The sequence below is a fragment of the Melitaea cinxia genome, chromosome 27, assembly GCF_905220565.1.
Source record: "Melitaea cinxia chromosome 27, ilMelCinx1.1, whole genome shotgun sequence".
Taxonomy (NCBI): domain Eukaryota; kingdom Metazoa; phylum Arthropoda; class Insecta; order Lepidoptera; family Nymphalidae; genus Melitaea; species Melitaea cinxia.
The window spans coordinates 9,851,022-9,858,652 of record NC_059420.1 but is presented as its reverse complement, the minus strand read 5'-3'; the positions used below and the strand labels follow the sequence as shown (position 1 = coordinate 9,858,652).

General features: G+C 37.6%; 1 pseudogene; it reads right to left on the bottom strand.

Annotated features, from left to right (window-relative positions):
- Positions 1-290: 290 nt before the first annotated feature.
- LOC123666998 lies at positions 291-1,545 on the bottom strand (annotated as a pseudogene).
- Positions 1,546-7,631: the final 6,086 nt, after the last annotated feature.

Below are 7,631 nucleotides of genomic sequence, written 5' to 3'. Positions count from 1 at the left end.
GAAATACAGACTACTAGCTATAAACTGACTAGAAAATTTTGGAATGATACGGTATGTAAGGTACGAGGTCCGAGGCGAACCGACTCGCTCTCATTTGTGAACGAGACATGCACTTGAATAAATATTTAACAAAACTTCAATATTATATATATCACACTTGAAAATGTTGTCACTTGAAGGCGTAAGGATGCGTCCATCATTAAAGTACTAAAGGGGTCATCCATTAATCATGTGAGGTACGAAATTAACGGACGAGCCCACGCGTGGGCTTCAGGGCAGGAAGGCGGCACTCAAGCGCGGTGCGTCCGCGCTGAGGTAGGTAGGAAGGCGGCCACCTCACACGCCCTCGGCTTCAGTCCGATCGGAAGCTCGAGCGTCTGGCCCCTTTTCACTCTCGATAGGACATCGCTGTTACTGAGGCCTTGGAAGGGCAGGGATCCGAACGTAACTATCTCGTATAACAGTACGCCGAAGGTCCGATGCGGGGAGAACACTCCGAGCGCCGAGACTCTTTGGAGCCATCCATCAGATGGGAAGCATTTCCTTGCGGCTAAATCGATAGTAACCGTTCTCGAAGACCAAGCAGGTCATGCCGAAGTCGGCGAGTTTGACGACGCGGCGCACGCTCACAAGGCAGTTTCTGGCGGCCACGTCGCGGTGTACGTAGCGCAGCTGCGTCAGGAAGGACAGCACGCGCCGCGTCCAGCGCCATGCCCGTGATGCACCGGGCCGACACTTGCTCCTCTGGGTCCTCGCCTGCACCCGGGCAGGTCAGTTGGCGCCGCGCCAGTAGGTAGTTCTCGAGGTCACCGTGCAGCATGTGCTCCATGACGGTGCACACCAGCTCCGTCTTAGTGATCACGGCGAGGAGCCAAACGACATTTTTGTGATCGAAACGGTTCATGGCCTCCGTCTCCGATAGGAAGTAGTTCTAGTAGGTCTAGTTTCTCCTCCGTGCTCGCACCCCTCTTTAGCATCTTGACGGCCACGGCGGTCAACCCGCGATCTTCGGCCCGCTGGGTGTACCCACCGTAGACTGTCCCGAAAGCGCCCATGCCAAGTTTTCTGTTAATGAAGACGGGCTCCCGGGGAATCTACCAGCGATCGAGACCTATCGTCTTGGGCAATATCGAGTGAAGCCCTAAACCCTGTAGATGGGAACGATACTTTCATTCTGCACGTTGTTTGCAATATATCACAGTAGCACCGAGTGCGGCTATCGCTATTGACAACAGCAATACTCCTAGAATTACGAAGGCTGTGCGATAGTATGAGTGTATGACTGTTAAAGAAATCGGCTATCGAATGCAGGGCACACTGTTCTCCACCGTCGTCGGGCAAGCGACCGTTCGCGGTTCGCCAAATCAACAAATGCTCTTGCAGCCGGAGCCGGCCGCGCTGCCAGCGGCCCACCTCGCGCCGCCGCCGCCGCCCGTCCCATTGCAGCACGAGCAGCGGCGACGAGCGCGCGTACAAGGTGCCGTTGTTGTCGTCGTTGCCTGCCGCTACCCACTCGTATTGTCCCGCTGATTCTTTAAATTCCATTCTTGTTGCATTTGAAACCAAGGATCTAGTGAGTCCGATATCGTGAAGTTTATAAAGAGCTATGGGTCGGTCAGTAAACAGACTTTTTAATAAGGAAAGCTACTCTATATTGGCTTTTAGTCTCGCCAAAGTAACAGAATATATGGTCTTCAATTTCTTCTATATTATAAATAACCTGTACGCCTGATTTCTGATATACCTATGATATCATATTTGATAGTAGATATAGATTGTTTGAACTCCAATAGCCGTTCATCTAATAGTAATGATCTAGCATTGTATGAGAGACTTAATATCTGTATTTTCCGGTTTATTTTTTATGAAATATAGATCCATTTTATTTTTCTTGGTCCGATTTTTAGAAATAATTTCATGTTCTCAACATCTATAACTGCTTCCGGAGACAGCGATAAATTTCTCTTTTGACGTTGAAGTTTGTTGTTAAATTTTCCAGATAGAATTACTAGCTTTTTGTCTTTTATAAATGCCTTTTTTCCCTGTTCTCGTTCTTGTTGTAGCTGGGTACTAAGCTTCTTTCTTTCTTCCAGAACTACCGAGGGATAGTCTTCTATAATGTAGAAATTAGCGGAATTTTGCGGCATTTTCTTGTTTTTGAGTAATTCAATTTTTTTACCCATGGTAGTGAACGTAACAATTATGGGTCTTATTTTTTTTTTTTTTTTTTTTTTTAATCAAATTTAAGGGCTTTATCGCAAAAACGATTATGTCGCCCTGGTTAGGAGATGTAGTTTAATTATTACATATGCACAACTTAAGTTCTCCTATCTACTAACTTATATAAAATTCGGGCCAAGTCTGAGAGTGGGTCAGCCAGGATGGTATTACATTTTCCCAACTCATTAATAAAAGGACATGTATCTCTGATGTCCTTGTTCCGGGCACATTCCATCAATATGTGGTAAAAGTCATCAACAACATTACAGACGGAGCAATTCGGAGATGTAGTTTTCCGCATTAGAAATGAGAATTTATTGCATGGAATGTGTCCGGAACGAAGCCTCAGTGCTGTCACAGTTTCTGTTCTACTCAAACATGATTTTTCAATCCATGGGGGTCGTGCAGGATGTGGTTGGATCGTGCGATACCATATACCTTTTTCCTTAGATCTTTGGTTAAAATATTCTTTAAATAGGTCATGACATTGAATTCTAAGCGTATATATATGGGTAGTAAAAGAAGGTAAAAGGTTAATAGGGATACCCTCAGTTGAAGCTTCTTTAGCTAAAGTATCGACTAACTCGTTGCCCGCTAGACCAATATGAGATGGGATCCACTGTAAAATAACAGTTTTCCCACTCTCTTTGATTTGTGTAATTGTATCTAGAATGGAGTAGGCTATCGTTGTGCCTCGAAATGTCGAGGTGCAACGAGCCAGGTGCTGCAACGAGGTTTTGGCGTCAGATAATATTAAAATCCTGTTAGTGATTACAGTTTTGGAATAGGACAGTGCCTCTGCAATAGCAAGAAGTTCAGCTTCCATAATAGAGACTTGAAAGTTAATTTTCAATTTTATACAAAGTCCATTTTGTTGATCATAAAATGCTGCACCAATGTTATTATTGCTATTTTTAGAAGCATCTGTAAAAATGATGTAGAATGAAGTGTATATTTTGTTTATATAATTGCTACAGATTAATTTTAAATGAAAAGAATTATAATTATGTTTTGATTTAGTTATTGTTTCTACATTAGTTCTTATATTGTTTGCTATATCTATGTTATTAACCCAAGTGCTTAATGTAAACATACCTAATTTTTTTTTAGAGTCAATAGGTTTAGATTTAAGGTGTTCGTGTATTGTAGTTAATAAGGGTACCCTTTTATTTCTCCAATATCTATTATTAGTTAAAGTAGAAAGTTCAACAATAAGTTTGAATACTAAACAATTTTCCATGGATTTACTTTTAAGCCAATACTTACCAGCTAAATATCTTCTACGTAAATGCAAAGGAAAAAGGTATAACTCACTTTCCATTACATGGATTGGTGTTGTTCTAATAAAACCGCCTATTACACGCATGGCCTGATTTTGAATTCTGTCTAATTTTAACAGGGATGTTTTTGTGCTGTTATCATATAAAAAACTGGCATAGTCTATCCGGCTCCTAATGACGGATATATATAACTTTCGTAAATGTTTTTGATGCACTCCCCATCCCGAACCCGCTAATAGCTTAAATATATTAAGGAATTTAAGTACTTTGATTGAAATTTCGTTTATATGTTTCCCCCACCTAAGTGATCGATCCAACCACACCCCCAAGTATTTCACAGTATCAACTATATCCAGTGGATTATTATTTATACATACACAGAAGTCCACAGGACGTCGTTGCTGTCCTTTGTTAAAGATACATATTTTACTCTTATGTGTAGAAATGTAAAAATGTAAAAAATTATATTTTTCTTTCTTATTAGACTTTCAAAGTTTTGAATTTTTCGTGCTTGTTCTTCTGTAATTTTTTCTAACTGCTGTTGTCTGGTTTCAAAAATGATAAAATTTTCATCTATATTTTTATTAATACTGTTTGGAATACTCTCATTTCTTTTAGCTCCCTTGATTTTTCACTGAATTTTGCTTGTAAATCTTTTAAGGTTACTGTGATGTTATCCATTTTTTATTTTTTCCTGCTCTCTAGCTGTACTTTGTGGTATCAGCTTCGATTTTGCCCTTAGCTAAGTAGATGGGTATTTAAAAGATATAAACAGTTCTTCCGATTTGTTACAGATGGCGCTTTTTGAAAAAATTCTAATATTAGTTCGACGATTATTCGTTTTTGTAAATTTTTGGTTAATTAGTTCACAGATTGACTTATTCCTGTTTTTTTCACAATGTTATTATGACTGTCACAACTGTTTCACTCTCATTATTTGTATTTCCAATGATAAGTTTATGGTTTTATGGAACGATTAATGCACACATTAAGTTGGTTGTTGTTATAACACTTTTTGCACTGTATTATGAACTTTCGTAAGTCAATTCATATCGACATATATTTAAAGTGTCTTATTTTTCACTTTAACTCACTTTTTGTTTGACTTTTTCACTATTTTTCAAGGTTTATTTATTATTTTTACACGTTACACACAGAGCCAATGTTTACTGTTGCGCTACCCTCTATCCAATACTCGAGATAAAACAGAAATTGATAAGAATTATACTTTTCTGTAATAGTCTTTCTTACTCGACCAGGCCATGTCTTTGATCTCAATCTGTAAATAGATATAGTTAAAATATTGTGGGCAGGTGACATGTGGTAGTTTTGACACACACGATTGGCTGTCGCGTGTTTGTCCTGATCATTTCATGGTTACATGGTTAAATGGTCATTTTATGGTTACTTTTTGTCTTATACATGACTTTAAATTTTTAAAAGAGTACCGAGAGTTTTTTTCCTCCAGCTTTTTTTTCTCGGCGGCCGAGGACATAAAAAAAGGTCTATGTCTACCGTGACATTAGAAATGTAAACCACCGCTTCTTCAAATATTTCTTCAAGGTCTGATTTAATGTAACTCAAGTCTATAACCGTTTCTGATATATGCCGTATTTCACTATCTTCCTGTTCATCAATGACTGTATCTTGGGTTTGAATTAATGTTGAATCTGACTTAGTTTTACTCATATCTCTGAACGTTTCAAGTTTACTTATCGTCATATCAGATTTGGATTTTTCTGAAAGCGATGGAGTTAGTGATAGAGACTTAGATTCCTTATACTTTCCATTGTAACCTTCCATGTACCTACTTTTGTAACATTTTAACAAGCGTCTCATTACCTTCTTTATCTGGTGTTACATTAATATAAGTCAGATTTTTTACGTTTACATTTGATTCCGATAAACCGACCCCTTTAGTGTTTATTTCAATTATAGGTTTTTCGAAGTTCTTATCCTCTGTCAAGAGGAATTCCATAAGAGTAATCTTCTTATCATCATTGTCGTCTTTTTCAACGCAGCCTGTTGTCGCTAGATATTCAGTCAATGTCTCCATTTTATTTTCTAATTCTATATTAACTTTAGTTGGTACGTATTTCTTCTCTTCGGGACTAGTTTCGCTTTTAAAACAACTACCTCTACCCCTCTTTCTATCGTCTTTCTGACTTTTTACAATCGTAAAAAAGAAGTCTATTAGATTAGCTATACGACGTTCAGTACCGTTTTCATCGTCTGAGCTTAGGTCAGATTCTTCTTTGACCAATGGCCATCGTTTTTCTTCGAATTTCTTGGAGAAGAGATTTTCTTGGACAACGTGGAAGAGGTTTCTTGCGAGTTTTACTGGTGATTTGGTTTCGATATGTTCATATGTGCCGGGGGCCGAGCGTCGTCTTTCGCGGTTTATTCTAAAGAAGTCCCAGAGAGAGCCCAGTTCTGAAGATAATGGGGCCCGATGATTCGTCAGCCTCGCACCAAGCCGGCGGAAGGCCTGACTGGAACCGAAATAAGTAAATCACTTGAATGGACGTTTGATGTTTTTATGGTTCTCATAGAAACGAGTACGATCACTCCTAAAACTAATATTCCTCAACACAAGACACAATTTGCATCACTTATTTTCTTCCGGTAGTCGTTGGTGATATAAATCAGCCCAGAAGGCATATTATTATAACACATTACTGACACGAACCAAGCTGCAACTAACTGATTGGAATATCTTCTTGTTAATTTTATTTTATATTAAACGTGAATGGAAAATTTAAAAATCTTACGTTGGTTTCTTGACGAGAGCTTTTCATATTTCCCGTCGACCACTCTCGAAGCAGTCAGCGTAATCTCTGAGAGAGTACAAGGCATTTTTACAAGTAATTTATAAAATAGGAAAATCAACGAAAATCGCCAAGACCAAATAAATAAACACAATGATAAAAATATTCAAATCCTTGAAATGCCTTTGACTGATAATAAACACCAAGGAAATTAATGCAACATACTATTGATTCATTTCTTCATATTCGTTTTGTTAGCACTTCCAGTAAGTATAGATGATGTCTGGACGTTTTCGTATGACAACCAGTTACTTTCAGCTAGAGCAGAACTTGTTTAGAAGGATTACGAATATTTCTTCCAAAGTTATTATTTCATTGATTATAAAAGACACGATTTGCATCGCTAATTGCTTTTTCTTTGTCTTTCGCCTACGTCGTAGCATATATTTATATAAACATATATAGATATATATTTGCTACAAGGAGTCTGAAATATGTATATTTTTAATCACATATGTCAAAATCTTTCCTTGTTTATTGCATTTTGAACAAAAGGTGAGACACTTAAATTTTAAGTAGCTCGAGATAAAACTATTCTTATACACACGAAAGTTGTCAATTCATTCCTAGAATATTATAAAATAAAAAATAATATCATTGATATAGACTTAAATTCTTTTGATTTCTCATAAATACGGGATTTTTATTGAGCTGTAAGTAATCACAGTACTTAACCACAAAGCCGTAATTTACGTTCCGTACATTACGGCACCAGATTTTTCAATTGATACTTTTTCACGTATTTAGCTGCGATCCCCGCACATAACAAACATTTGTATTGGCCATACAGATGTTTGCCGTGGTCTAGCAGTGCTTGTGGGTCTCACCACCGTGCCATTCTCATTCTCTGAATTCGATTGTTTGTTTATGGGTTTTTTTTATTATTTATTTTTATTTTATTTATTTAGTGTTTGTAATGTTACATGTACTTTGATCGAGATTTTATGAGTACTTTTTTGGCTATCCCGAATAATTCACATTTAATTGATTACCTTTTCGTCTACCCACGTCGTATGACGATGTCTGCGTCGACACTTATTAACTTCTTTACAGTTGGAGATTGTCACTAATGATTTTTAATTAGAACAGTGATAATGAAATGAAATGAAAACATTTATTTCTTCATAAGGTGATATACACACTTAACGAAAGTCAAAATAATGTCCTTTACAAAAATAAAAATACAAATAAAAAAAATAAAAACTCGACAATCATAAAAGAAAGTTAAGGCGGCAAAAAATGAGACTATAAAATAAAAATTTATAGTGGCATGGTTTGTTGCGAACTCGGTCAATGGCGTCCT